This window comes from Phyllostomus hastatus, unplaced genomic scaffold (assembly GCF_019186645.2).
Source record: "Phyllostomus hastatus isolate PE091 unplaced genomic scaffold, TTU_PhHast_1.1 phas_scaffold_216, whole genome shotgun sequence".
NCBI classification, from domain to species: Eukaryota; Metazoa; Chordata; class Mammalia; order Chiroptera; family Phyllostomidae; genus Phyllostomus; species Phyllostomus hastatus.
In genome coordinates, this window is record NW_025334018.1 from 4,649,938 (window position 1) to 4,665,755 (window position 15,818).

At 39.9% G+C, this 15,818-nt stretch overlaps 1 non-coding gene across 1 annotated transcript; it reads left to right on the forward strand.

The window, feature by feature from the left end:
* The first annotated feature begins 10,459 nt into the window (after positions 1–10,459).
* LOC123804872 lies at positions 10,460–10,566 on the forward strand. Its single transcript, XR_006783222.1, has one exon. It is a non-coding gene; the product is annotated as a U6 spliceosomal RNA (small nuclear RNA).
* The last annotated feature ends 5,252 nt before the right edge of the window (positions 10,567–15,818 follow it).

Consider the following 15,818-nt stretch of genomic DNA (forward strand, 5'->3'; position numbering starts at 1 on the left):
TCCTCGGTGGCGTTGAGTCTCAAAGGAGTAGGCAGACGACAGCCGGCCGTCCTTTTCCCCGGGTGCCAATGGTATTGGGGAGAAGGGAGACCGGTATGATTGACAACTGGAACACCCAGCCGTTTCCCTCCTTTGGCCTTGGAGGGCGGGTCGGGCCGACTTCCGGAGGTGGGGGTGGGAGTGCAAGGTGACCAGGAAGGAGCGAGGCTGCGCCTGCGCGCTCTGACGCGCATGCGTGGCGCTAGCCTCCGCTCTCTTTTCCTCTCTCCATCTGGGGTTTAGGAGGGTAGGTAACGGGGTACTCTCTGTACCGCGAAACCCAAAACCTAGCTAGGAATTGGCAGATAGTACCGTGAGAGAGTGCGGAGTTATAACTCTAGGCATTTCCGGAGTAAATTCCGTTAGATGGTATGGAGCCAGCTCCCGGAGCTGAAAAAGTAGCTCACAAGCTAGTGTACGGGCTCTTGCAAGTGCAGTTAGCAAGACGCTGCATAAATAAATAAATAAATAAATAAAATTCATGGAACCGCTTGTGCAAATCATACAGTCGTGCTAGCACTAGATCTTGCAAAATTTTATTAAACAACGAAATCATTTCCATTTCTGAGTGTCTGGGACTGACCCCTGCCCCTCTAGTCATTGTGCCCTCAACCGCAACCCAGTGAGGAATGTTACCATCTGTTGTAAACACAGTGTAGGCTTGATTACAGTGAGTCTGATTCTCCTTGGTTCCCCATTTGTACGTCTCAGTAGCATTTCCCATTTGTTTCAGGAGCGCTTTATCCAAAGGCAGATCAAATTTAACTATTTTTCATACCTACTATACTTTTCAAAAATCCTATCTCTTGTTTTACTTTATAAAATGGGGCAAGGTCTTTGAGTGGATTAAGGTCTGTGAGTAGACTAATGTGTGTGAGCTTTTTTTTTTTTTGAGATACATTGATTTGTTGTTCCATTTATTTATGTATTTATTGGTTGATTCTTGTATGTGCTATAACTGGAGATCACACCCGAAACCTTGGTGCATACAAACAACACACTAATCAGCTGAGCTACCTGGCCAGGGCTTGAGCTCCCTTTTTAAATTGGAAAACATTGCACAGATATTAGTTATCACTATGGGTGATCTTATTTGTTGTAATGACTTAACATTTTAACTATATATACAAGGTATGTCCAGAAGATATCCAGCCATGTGGTGTGAGAAATAGAGACATTTATTGAAGAAGATATAAGAAACATTGTGCATACCACAATGACACCTCAGTTCCCTTCAAAGTAGGCATCTTGGGACTTCACACAATTCACCCAGTCACCATCAGCTGTCCTGTTATATTTTCTTGAATCTCATTGATTGTCTGAAATCTCTTGCCATTCAAGGGTGATTTTAGCCATGGCTGATGTGGCTCAGTGGATTGAGTGCTGGCCTGCAAACCAAAGGGTTGCTGGTTTGATTCCCAGTCAGGGCATGCCTGGGTTCCTGGCCAGGTCCCCAGTAGTGGGTGTGTGAAAGGCAACCACACATTGATGTTTCCCTCTCTTCCTTCCCTTCTCTCTAAAAATAAATAAATAAAATCTTTTTTAAAGAGATTTAGTTTTGGGAAAAGTCACAGGGCACCAAATCTGGGCTGTAGGGGGTCTGAGTCACCTGGGTGGTTGGACATTTGGCCAAAAATCTCTACACAAGACGTGATGCATGAGCAAGCACATTGTCATGATGAAGCTGCCATTCACCAGTTGCCCATAGCTGCAGCCTTCTCAATCACTGAATAGTTTCTGTGGAGGAATGTTCAAGCTTAACACAAAATCTGATGCAGATTCATTGCTCTAGTCGCTCAGTTGTATTGAATGTGACAGCCACACAGTGCACGTGCTCACTCAAGGGCATCTACTGCCCCCACCGACTAGTACAGTGAAGTTGTCATTGTTCATGTTTGCGCATTCCAGCCCACTCTCCTTGGCTGCCAGATTCCATTGATGTTGTGCAAACCATTCTTGTTATATTAACAATGGCTGGACTCTTTCTTGACAGACCTCGTACACTTTTATTGAAGTGCTGTGTGCAGTCCTTTAAGTTGACTTTCATTCATTCCTTTATTGTATGTATTAGCTGAGTAACACCTTAGGCAAGTCATTTAAACTTTCTGTAAATTATGTTACCTATAACATAAGAGGTGGACTGGCTGATCTCTAAATACCCTTCACCCTCTGAAAGTTCTATTGAATATGCTCTGGATTCCTTCTAGGTGCAAAGTACTACATTAGCCACAAAGAATACAAACTTAAATAACATTGCTATGGGTCATGGGAAACACAAAGATACATTGTTGGAAAAAACCCACTATATATTCATGCTACTATTTGTGTGTGGGTTTTTAAAAGAGAACTGGAGGAATATATCATCAGTATTTTTGTAAATACAGAGACTTTTTGGAAACATACACAAAACCCCTGTAATATTTGTTGTCTCTAGGTAGGAGAGGGGGTGGAGATAAACTTACATTTTACTGCCCTGGCTGGCATAGCTCAGTGGATTGAGCTCGGGCTGCGAACCAAAGTGTTGCAGGTTCGATTCCCAGTCAGGGTACATGCCTGGGTTGCAGGCCATGACCCCCAGCAACCGCACATTGATGTTTCTCTCTCTCTCTCTCTTTCTCCCTCCCTTCCCTCTCTAAAAATAAATAAATAAAATCTTAAAAAAACCCTTACATTTTACTGTATGTACTTTGATGGTTTAAGAAGAGGTCTTATGAGCACCCAGCAAGATGGTGGGGGCCTACAAGCCAAAAGAAGAGGTCTCAGAATGAAACCTACCTTGCTAGCATCTTGATCTTGGACTTCCCAGCCTCCAGGACTGTGAGAAATAAGTGTGTGTTGTTTAAGCCCCCCAGTATATGGTATTTTGTTGTGATAGCGCAAGCCGACTAATAGAGCTAGGATCTGATCTCAGGGAGTCTGGTCCCAAGCACACTTTACTGCTACACTGTACTGTCTTTTTGTTAATACAAAGTAGAAAATGGAGTGGTGATTTGGAAATTTTAGCATTTATAATTCTGGCTTTTTAAAAATTTTTCTACATACTACATGTATTACTTTCTAAATAACACCCCCCCCCAAAAAAAAAATCCAAACATGTCAAGAACAAAAGAAGAGTTGTGGATAAACAAAAGGATCTTTATTGTAATAAACTCCAAAAAATGGTAACACTTTTCTCTAACTCAAACCACCTAGTCGTGTAGCCTAACACATGTCTCTTTAGAGATTATGATGGATTTTCAATCTATTCAACATCCTGCCACTTCTCTAATTTTACTAAACTACTCTCTCAGACACCTTCTAAATTCCCCAAATCGTCCCTAATCCTATAACTAAGGACACACAGCAGAAACCACCTTGACACTGTTAGGAGGGGCAGAGACACGGGCTGGTTAAAAATTGTGGAGTTACCCACTGAAAAGCCAGGTGTCCCAGCCCCATACCAGGCTCTCCAGCCCAAGGCTCCAGTGCTGGGAATAGAAGTCCCCATAACTTCTGGCTTTGAAAACCAGTGGAGGAGACAGAGGGTTTCTGGAATCCCAGGCATTCCTCTTAAAGGGCCTGATCATAGACTTAGTTGCTCTTAGCTGCATCTCTGGGGCAACAGGTCAAAAGGCACCAGGTCCATATGGGAAGGAACTGAATTGTCTGGTCATCTGCAACCACATGGATGGACATAAGAGTGAATGAAATAAGACAGAGAAAGACAAATACCATCTGATTTCACTTATATGTGGAACTAAAAAGTCAAAATAAACTAACCAACCCCCACCCCCTGGAAACAAACTCATAGGTATAGAGAACATTTTAATGGTTGCCAGATGGGAGAGGGGTCAGGGTAATGAGTGAAAAAGAGGAATGGATTAAGAAGTACAAATTGATAGTTAAAAAATGCTCATGGGGATGTAAAGTATAGCATAGGGGATATAATCAATAATATTGTCTTTCTTAAAAAACATTTTTAAAGTTTATTTTTAGAGAGAGGAGAAGGGAGAGGGAGAAAGAGAGGGAGAGAAACATCGACGTGAGAAACATCAGTCTGTTCCCTTTCTGCCTGTCCTATGCCACCAGGACCAAACCCACGACCCAGACATGTGCCCTGACTGGGAAATGAACCAGCAACCTTTTGCTTTGTGGAACAACACCCAATCACCTGAGCTACCCAGCCAGAGCTAGTCAATAATATTGTATTATCTATGCATGGTGTCAGTAAATTATATAAATAATGTCTAAAGTCTATGTTGTACACCTGAAACTAATATAATATTGCATATCAACTGTAACTGAAAAATAAAAAAATGGTTTAAAAAATAAATAAAGCCCATAGGTAAATATGAGTTCCTGAAATTAATTTTTAAAAATTAGTGAAGTAGGATTTCTTAAATAGATACATGATACATAAATAGTAATGGAATGGTGGATAAGTTGGACTTCATTAAAGTTAAGAACTGTCCATTTAAATATACCATTAAGAGTAAAAGACAAGCCATGCTCTGGGAGAAAATATTTATAATTCACATATCTAACAAAGGACTTGTAACCAGTAATATATACATATATATATATATGATATCTATCTAATATATATCTATATACAGGTATCTAACATTGATAGATATCTAAATTTAGATAGATATAAAACATAGACAAGTCACTTGAAAAATAGATGAAAGGCTTAAGCTGGCATTCACAAAAGATGACATCCAAATGGTTAATAAACAAATGAAAAGTTGTCAACATCACCAGCCATTGGGCAGTACAAATTAAAACTACAGTGAGATACTGGAAATTCTAGCCAGAACAATTAGAAAACAAAAAGAAATAAAAGCCATCTAAATTGTAAAGGAAGAAGTAACATTATTCATAAATACCATAAGCCTATATTCTATTCGTATATAGAAAACCTCAAAGAATCAACAAGAAAGCTCCTAGAATGAATAAATGAATGCAACTAAGTTGTAGGGTACAAGATCAACACTCAAAAGTCAATTTTGTTTCTGTACCTTGGCAATGAACAATCCAGAAAGGAAATTAAGAAGTGAATTTCATTCATAATATTATCTAAAAGAATAAAATACCTAGTAATACATTTAAACAAGGAGGTGAAAGGTTTTGTCTGATAGTGGGGCAAAGGTATAATGGCCAACACAACAAGAAGGCTTTTTTAGACTGAAAAACAATACAGGCAAATCCATAGAATGTAACGATTTAATATAGGGTAATTTATTTACAGGGATGTAGAGCCAGAAATGGCAGATGACCCAGCAATTCTATGCAGACTACTCTCCACTAAAAGACTCTGTTACAGTATATTTTAAATAATGTAACTCAGGTAATAATGACTAACAAGACAAAGGAACAAGGAGCACAGTACACGCCAAGGACCATACCTCCTGGTCGTCTTGTGATAGATGATTGTTTACTATCACCAATTTGATATTTATCTCAGTTGTCACGCCATTCTTGAGTTACTAACAAAAGTCTTATGGCTGCATTTTAAGGAACAAAGATAATCATCAATAGAAGGCTTTGAAATGCTTGCTAAGGAGAGTAAGTTTGGTCAAAGTTCACAGCATGGAAACTTAAAGATGCAAGAAAATCCAGGACACAGAGATGGAGTAGTTTTTTTCATATCTACATAAATACAGACTTGTACACTAAAAACTGCAAACATTGCTGAAAAAAATTGAAGAAGACCTAAACAGCAGGCAGGGCAGAGGAGAGTATTGGGGGGGAAATGGGGACAACTGTAATTGAACAATAATAAAAAAAATTAAAAAGGACAAAAAAGACAGAAGAACTAAACAAATGAAAAAAATGTTTATGGTTAGGAAGACAATATTGGTAAGATGTCAGTACTACCCAAAGTAATCTACACATTTAATGTACTTCATATTAAAATTCCAACAGCTTTTTTTTAGAAATTAAAAAAAAGCCACAAATTCACATTGAATTGGAAAGGACTGTGAATAGTCAAAATAATCTTGAAAAGTAACAAAGTCCAATGATTCACACTTCCCAATTTCAAAACTTACTATATTAATAAAAACATTGTTTTACTGGCATAAAGGTAGACATATAGGTCAATGGAATAGAGTTGAGAGTCCAGAAATAAAAGAATAAATCTATGGCAATCAGTTTTTGAAAAAGGTACCAAGTTTGCTCAATGGTGGAAAGAACAGTCCCTTTAAATGGTGCTGGGACAACTGGCATTCAACATGCAAAAGTGTGAAATTGGACTCCCTACCTCAAAATGGACCAACAACCTAAACATCAGAGATAAAATCACAAAGCTCTTAGAAAAAGATATAGGGGTAAACCTTCATGAGTTTGGGTTTGGCAGTGAATTCTTAGCTCTGACAACAAAAACATGAACAAGAGAAAAAATAGATAAACTGGACTTTATTAAAATTAAAAACTTTTGTACATCAGGAAAGGACATTATCAAGAAAATTAAAAGACAGCCCACAGAATGGGAGAAAATATTTGCAAGTCATATGGAGGTTTAATATCTGGAATACACAAAGAACTATTAAAACTCAAAAACACCTGGCTAGTGTGGCTCAGTGGGTTGAGCATTGGCCTGAGGACCAAGGGGTCGCTTGTTCGATTCCCACTCAGGGCATATGCCTGGGTTGCAGGCCAGGTTCCCAGTGTGGGGCACTTGGGAGGCAGCTACACACTGATGTTTATCTCCCTCTTTCTCCTTCCCTTCCCCTCTCTAAAAATAAATAAATAAAATCTTAAAGAAACTAAAAAACAAGTCTCCACAACTTCTGGCTGCAAAAAACCAGCAGGTCCCCAAGCACTTCCTCTTAAAGAACCCACACATGGTCTCACCTACTCAGACTCACTCCCTCTGAGCTCCAGTACTGAGGTAGCTGCTTGGAAGGCACCAGTGCCTTTCAGGGAGAAACTGAAGTGTCTGGCATCAAGGCAAGCAGAAGCCATTATCCCTTTTCTTTCTTTTTTTAAAAAAAAATTTATTTTTATTTTTAGAGAGAGGGGAAAACAAGGAGAAAGTGAGGGAAGAAACATCATTGTGTGGTTGCCTCTCACATGCCCCTCACTGGGGACCCAGTTGAAACCCAGGCACGCGCCCAGACTGGGAATCCTATCAGCAACTCTTTGGTTTGCAGGCCATTGCTCAATCCACTGAGCCATACCAGCCAGGGCCCATTGTCCCTTTACTAAACCCTCCCCTGACAGAGCTGGCAAGTTGGTGCCCTATCTGAGACTCCATCAACTGGGCTAACACTGTTTGACCTGCCTTGGAGATCCCCAGAGACTCTGTCCCACCCAATTTAGGGACCCACCCAAGCTGTTTTTTCATATGACTGGCTGGTCTTGGCTCATGCTTCACAACTTTCTAAATCTTATCAAACAAGCAACATCTGGCCTGCTGAGCAGCCAGCTTAGATTCACAGCTTGCCTTCACCTGGGAACCTCAAAGCTCAGCACAAGTAACAGCCATCTCAGATTGCTTTATAGCTCAGGCAGGATGGCCTCCGGCAAAACACAGGTGGGGGCTGAACTTGGCTTGCACCACTCAGGAAACTCCAGGGCTAGAACACCCAGTGGACAGCTACAGATCACATTGGAGAACCACCACACTGCCCCTGCACAGCTGATCTTCCATGGAGGGCAGAGGTTGTAGTTAAGTGGTCACAGCCAATCCTTACAGCCGACTGGCCTGGGTCAATCCATCCCATTGATCTGCCAACAGCAACCAAGGCTCCACTACAAGAGGAAAGTGTACTCAGCCCACACAAAGGGTGCACCTTGAGTACCCAGCTTGGGTGAAAGGGGACACTGTGCCCTGGATCCTACAGGATACCTACTACATTAGGACACACTACCAAGACATGGAGTCAAAGCAGCTCTACCTAATACATAGAAACGAATAAGGGAGGCTGCCAAAATGAGGAGACAAAGAAACATGGCCCAAATGAAAGAACAGGTCAAAACTCCAGAAAAAGAGCTAAATGAAATGGAGATAAGCAATCTGTTAGATGCAGAGTTCAAAACACTGGTTATAAGGATGCTTGAAGCTCAAGGAACTTAGTGAGGACCTCAGCAACATAAAAAAGATCCAGTCAGAAATGAAAGATATATTAATTGAAATAAATATCAATTTGCAGGGAAATAACAATGAGTGGATGAAGCAGAGAATCAAGTCAATAATTTGGAACATAAGGAAGCAAAAAACAACCAATCAGAACAACAAGAAGAAAAAAGATCCAAAAAAATGAGGATAGTGTAAGCAGCCTCTGGACAACGTCAAGAGGTCCAACATGTGCATCACAGGGGTGCCAGGAAGAGAAGAGAAAGAGCAAGAAATTAGAACTCTATTTGAAAAAATAATGAAAAAAAATCTGTAATTTGGTGAAGGAAATAGACATGCAAGTCTGGGAAGCACAAAGAGTCCCAAACAAAATGGATGCAAAGAGGACCACTCCAAGATAAATCATAATTAAAATGCCAAAGGTTAAAGATAAAGAGAGAATCTTAAAAGCAGCAAGAGACCCATACGACCATCAGCTGACTTCTCAAAAGAAACTTTGCAGGCTACAAGGGATTGGCAAGAAATATTCAAAATCATAAAAAGCAGGGACCTTTGCTCTACCCAGCAAAGCTATCATTTAGAATGGAAAGGCAAATAAAGAGCTTCCCAGACCAGAAAAACTAAAGGAGTTCATCATCACCAAACCATTAGTATATGAAATACCAAAGGAACTTATTTAAGGAAAAGAAGATCAAATATATGAGCAATAAAATGGCAAAAAAAAAAAACAAAACAAATCTATCAACAATGGAATCTAAAAAACAAACTAAGCATACCCTGGTTTGTGTGGCTCAGTGGATTGAGAAATATGACAACTAAATACAATGTATGATCCTGGACTTAATCTTGAACTGAAAAGAAAGTGTTTCCTATATTGTACATTACTGGGACAATTGGAAACTGAAATTATTTGAATATATACTATAGATTAGATAACAGTAAATTTCCTGATTTTGAAAAGTTAACACTGGTTATTTAAGATTATGTCCTTGTTCTTTAGAAGTTTATATATACTATATATAATTTACACATGTATATATATTTATACATATGCATAAAACCCTGACCCATATTCCTAACCCTTGATATTATATATTATGTATTATGTTTTATATTTACTAGAGAGAGACAGAAAATGTTAATTAGTAAATATGGTTAAAGAGTATACAGAAGTTCTTTGTACTCTTCTTGCAACATTTCTGTAAGTTTGAAATTACACCAAAATTAAAATTATTGGCTCTGGCTGGGTAGCTCACTTGGTTGGAGCATTGTCCCTATGCACCAAGGTTGTGGGTTTGATTTCCAGTCAGGGCACATACAAGGATCAACTGATGGATGCATGGGTAAGTGGAACAGTGGGTCAATGTTTCTCCCCCACTTCTCTCTCTCTAAAATCAATAATTATTTCTGGCTGGTGTGGCTCAATTGGTTGGAGTGTCCTCTCATAGAGCTAAAAGGTTGCCGGTTCAGTTCCTGGTCAGAGCACATGTCTACAGTGCAGGTTCAATCCCCCATCAGGACGAACACGGGATGCAACCTATGGATGTTTCTCTCTCACATTGATGTTTTGCTCTCACATTAGTGTTTCTCTCTCTCTCTCTCTCTCAATCTCTCTCTTTCTAAAAAAAAAAGAAAGAAAATTTGTGTGTGTTGTGTGTGTGTGTATAAAAAATGGCCATAGTAGCATTATTTTTTACAGTCAAAAACTAGAAATACCTGGCTGGCGTAGCTCAGTGGATTGAGTGCAGGCTGGGAACCAAAGTGTCCCAGGTTCGATTCCCAGCCAGGGTACATTCCTGGGTTGCAGGCCAGAACCCCCAGCAACCGCACATTGATGTTTCTCTCTCTCTCTCTCTCTCTCTCTCTCTCTCCCTCCCTCCCTCCCTTCCCTCTCTAAAAATAAATAAATAAAATCTTAAAAAAAAAAAACTAGAAATAATTGTGAACCTAAAATGCTCTTAAAAAAAAGAAAGGCTCGTTCTGGCCAGGTATCTCAGCTGGTTAAAGCATCATCCTGATACGCCAAGGCTGTGGGTTCAATCTCTGGTCAGGGCATCTAAAAGAAGCAATCAATGAATGCATAAATAAATGGAACAACAAATCAATGTTTTTCTCTTTCTCTCTCTTTCTTCCTCTCTCTAAAATCAATCAATAAAATTTTTAAGTTTAAAAAATATCCTAGACACTATCCAAAGGTCCATTAACTGTACAAAGGGTAAATAATTATAGATATATTTGTACAATGGAACAGTATACAAGTAAAAAAGAACAAACTCTATTACTTTCATAACATTGGATTCATCTTTCAGACAATGTTAACTGAAAGAATCCAGACCCAGCACTAAAAAAGAAATTAGTGTGCTTGCTTCCACAGCATATGTACTAAAATTGGGAGGATACAGAGGAGATTAGCATGGCCCCTTCACAGGGATAATTTGTGAATTCATGAGGTGTTCCACATTTTTAAAAAAGAAAGAAAGAAATGAGCTATTACGCCATGAAAAGACAAGGAAGAAAATTAAGTGCATATTACAAAGTGAAAGAAACCGATCCAAAAAAGTCTTCAGACTGTATGATAGCAACTTTATGATATTCTAGAAAAGGTAAAACTGTGGAGACAATAAAAAAATTATTGGTTGCCAGGGATAGAGGGTAGGATGGAGGGATGAATTTGTGGAGGTGTGGACAAAAAGGGGCCACATACTAAACCTGACAAGCTCAGGGAGGCTGGCAGGAGGGCCTAACATACTCAAGAGACCTAGAGTAGCCACAGAGGATGGTCTGAAATGAAAAGTTTTCTAACTAAAAGCATGTCATGGCAGGCAGTCATGCCTTAGGCTAGAATCTTTCCTGACAAAAGTCAACCTTTACCTTAATTGAGCCTGTCTATTGTCTTTTTGCACTGATGATGACATACCTTTGGAATGTCAAATTTCCTTTTTTGGCCCTGGCTGGTGTGGCTCAGTGGATTGAGTGCCAGCCTGCAAACAGAAGGGTTGCTGGTTTGATTCCCAGTCAGGGCATGCCTGGGTTCCTGGCCAGGTCCCCAGTAAGGGGTGTGTGAAAGGCAACCACACATTGATGTTTCCCTCTCTCTTTTCCTTCCCCTCTCTCTAAAAATAAATAAATAAAATATTTTTTATTTCCTTTTTTGGACCCCCTCAAAGCACAGGCACTGTGCTAGAGGGAGACCACAAGTTCCCATGTTCTTACCGTTACCATGTTAAGTGTTGACTGATAACTATCCTGTACCCACCTATGTAAAAGAAGTGTGTGTCTGTCATTTTCCTTTTTTAGCCAGTCCCAGAGGTTCCCCCAACCTTTGCTTTCTCCCACTGTCCTAATCTATCACCAATGGATTTCAACATAACCCACTTGCATCTTCATCTTCTCTTTTGATTGTAATGTATAAAATAATGTGCAAAACTGCCATTTTTTGGAGCCTTTTTCAATCCATTGAGGTTTTTCTTCCTGGCAATTGTCATCAGTTTGGCTCAAATAAACTAAAAAACTCTTACAGGTTTGGATATTTCCTACATTGACATTTACTTGGTATAGTGCATCAGGATTCCAAAGGATCCCACCAAGGACCACCTTGCAGCCCCAGACTCTTGGTAGGTATGTGTGGGGGCCCATTTTGCTTCACTGGCTCCTCATTTTGCCAAGGAGGAAGGTCTAGAATTCAACTGGAATTCCTGAACCTTCCTGTTTTAAGTTAAGAGACCTTGATTTTTTTTTGTTCATTTCTGTCCTGCTTGTTTATTTATTTTGTTTTTTAATTTTTTATTTATTTTTTAAAGGTTTTATTTATTTATTTTTAGAGAGAGAGGAAGGGGGGAGAAAGAGAGGGACAGAGAGAGGGACAGAGAAAGAGAGGGGAGAAACATCAGTGTGTGGTTGCCTCTCACATAGCTCCCACTGGGGACCTGGCCAGGAACCCAGGCGTGCCCTGACTGGGAATCAAACCAGCAACCCTTCTGTTTGCAGGCCAGCACTCAATCCACTGAGCCACACCAGCCAGGGCCCATTTTTTAAAAAATATTTTATTTATTTATTTTTAGAGAGAGGGGGAAAGGAGAGAGAAAGAAAAGGAGAGAAACATTGCTGTGCGAGAGAAACATCAATCGGTTGCCTCAATTGGTTAACTGGGGACCTGGGCTGTGACCTGGGCCGCAACCCAGGCGTGTGCCCTGACTGGAGATCGAGCCACTGACCCTTTGATTCACAGGCCAGCGCTCAACCCACTGAGCCACACCAGCCGGGGCTGTTTTTTAAATTTTTTAGTTTCAACTGTTGATATATATGTATTTATTGCCATTTTATTGTTCATAGTTTTGACCTTCTTCTTATTAAAGAAGACCCTTTAACATTTCTTATGATACTGATTTGGTGGTGATGAAAAACTGTGGTTTTTTTCTTGTCTGAGAAGCTCTTTATCTGTCCTGGTTTTATTTGAGCTGCTTTTTTGAAGTCCCCCAGGTGGTTAAGGGTTGAGAGAGAACTCAGGCTAAGGTGGGAATGCAGGAAAAATGGGTGGCTGGTTTTTAATTTTGGCTTTTCAGTTGTCATTGCTTTCTGACAGTTGAAAGAAAGCGCCTGAACTTTTTCCGCTCTCAAGACAAGGGGCAGTTCCTCCCTCCAGCTCCAATCCTGAATCTGGAATCTTCGAATCTCCGGTGTTCTTAGGTGACTAAGAATCTCTGTGGAGGCGTAAGGGGGAGCCCCTTAGGGGATTCCAACTGAACTGTAATTAAAAAATTGACTCATCCAGAGACAAACACATAAAGGTTGATCACCTGATCACCTAGTACTTCAAGTCTTCATGGCTGCATTAGACAGCTGAGGAGGAAAACCAAGGCACTTAAGAGGGTTGACAAGACTCCAGGGGTGAGAGCCTCTCAGAGCTCAACCCATAAGCAGCACACTTTGTCCCAGTACACAAAACCCTAGTAATTTGTGCTACTCTACAGACCCCAAAATAAAACTACAATGAACATGGGAAGTTGTGCCAAGGCCAGAAACTCCCAGCCCCCAGCCCCCATTAATACTCCTGGAGATAAAGGAAGCCTGTATTTGCAAGTGCTTTACAGAAATGGGAAGATTTAACTAGAAATAATATCAACTTAAAATGGCCAATATGCAGGGGATTTTTTGGCACCTAAATTAAATTTTTGCATGCAAAATTAGAAAATGCTGGCTCTAAAAACTAAACTGAATAAATGGGAAGTATATATTGACTTGGAAACTACAAGCTTCTAGGAGGATAAATACTTTTTAAAAAATAAGAAGTTTTAGAGACTGTCTCTGAACTACAGAAGGCTTCTGAAGCTAATAAATGCTGACTCCTCACTCCTCCCCCTTCTACAGCTCCTCTACTCTGTTTGCTCTCTGAGCTTCCTAGTTTGGACTTGCCCTCCCCCTTCCCTTTTCCTCTCCTTTCCATCTTCTCCACATCTTCTCCACTCCCACTCGCTACTGACCTAGGGGAAAATGAGAATAGGAATTCAGAAAAGGATAATCCAGGAATTCTAGCAGCTCCCTTTAGAGAAAAGCTGGTCTCCAGCAGAAGGGAACCAGCCATTACATAACATTTCTTGGACTAGAACACAATTAAGCATTCTACCTAAGAATTTCCCCAGTTTTCTCTGGGATCCTGATGGGTTCACAAAGGGATTTAATTTAACTGTTAGAATATGTAAACCTGGCCCTGGCTGGTGTGGCTCAGTGGGTTGAGCACCAGCCTGTGAACTGAAAGGTTGCTGGTTTGATTCCCAGTCAGGGCACGAGCCTGGGTTGTGGGCCAGGTCCCCAAATGGGGGTGTGTGAGAGGCAACCAATTGATGTTTGTGTCACATATCGATGTTTCTGTCCCTTTCCTTCTCCCTCCCTTCTCCTCTCTGTAAAAGTAAATAAATAAAATCTTAAAAAAAGAATATGTAATGTTGGTTATTCTGATCTATTCCATATTCCAATTAATATAATTACATATTCCAATTAATATACCTACTGGTTCCTAGTTACAAAAGCAACAGAATTACTGAACAGTTTTCGCAGGAAGCCTCCTATAGAGGATTCTGCTCACCTTAAAAAGAATAATAGGAAACTGAAATGGGATTTAGAAAGAGAAAAGAAACAGAGGCAAGCATAGGGCTTCTCTGAGGACTGTGAGAAGGCATTTCCCCTTCTCTTTACTAGTAATTTAGGAGAAATTAAACTAAGTTGCCTCCTCCCTTAGAGTAAAACTTCTGTACAGATGGTAAGGATATCTAAGCAACCAATGTCTTTTTAAAATCAGAATCTGTTCCCTTCCAACTAGTGAATGGGGCAGAATACATTTTTGCTAATCAAATCTGCCCCAACTTACTTCATAGGGCGAGATTTTCTTGAAACCAATGATGCCCACATCCTTTTTCCAGAAAGGTGAAATATATTTAGAAATAAGTAAATTGGATACTGGGCCAATTAGGAAAATGCCTATTATCCTCAAGAGGAAAATAGTCTTGAGACTGAATGTTTGTTGCAGGATGTTCCAATGCAACTTCAGCCCTTTTTCAGTCACTGATACACTTTATTCCGAAGCTGGAATTGAGCCCATTATACAAGATTACTTAAAAGGGGATTTGTAATTCCATGTACATGTACAGGTAATTCTCCTATCTATCCAGTAAAGAAACTCAATGGAAAAGAATGGAGATTTATGCAGAATCTCATAGCTATAAATAAAATAGTTATTCCCAAACATCCCATGGTTCCAAATCCACATGACTTATTATCAGCTATCCCTGTGGGCAGCTATTATTATTCAGTGATAGATTCATTTAGTGCCTTTTTCAGCATTCCAGCAAAAAGGGACAGAAATACCTATTTGTTTTCACCTGGGAATATTACAAATTTACTTGAACAGTAAGTAATGCCCCAGGGAGATATAGAGTGTCCCACCTATTTTCTTAATAGCAAAAGCTGATTTAAATGATGTTAGATTTCCTAGAGATTCCACTCTAATCCAATATGTGGATGATTTCATTTCTGCTGTAGGAAATCACTAGACTCCCAAAAGGACGCAATTTACCTATTACAACAACCAGCTATAAAGGGACGTGGGACATAAAGGGACAAGCTCTGGTTCTGTTTACCCCAGGTAAAATACTTTGGTTATCTAATATCTAAAGATGGGCTACTAATTAACCCCGAAAGACTCACAGGAATCTTATCTTTCTTCCAAAACAAGAAAGTAGCTTAGATGATTCCTGGGTTTGACTGGATTTTGTCGCAATTAGATTCCAGATTTTTGTTAATTGACCTGACCCAATTCAGTGACACCCATAAGGGAAACAAGCTGTACAATCTCTAAACAATTATTTAAAACTCCCATTCTAGGAAACCTTAATTATAAGCTTGTAACATTTTATACGTGAAAACATAGGAAATACTTTTAGAAGTTTCACCTCAAACTAGTGATCATCACACACCTACAGGCTATTATGGTCAGCAGCTGTACTCTGGCCAAAGGGCTCCGTCTCTGCGTGACTGCCATCTCTGCTGTACACAGGTTGTGTGAGCAAACAGAAAAGATAGTTATGGGCCCCCTTTGTTTATGTTCCTCGTTCTGTTCAGTCTTCACTGAATTCTCATCACATTCAACACTTCAGTCAGTCAACTGACTCTTGCCTTCTGTACCTAATTTGACTAAAACTTGATATGTCTTTTTAAAAACATA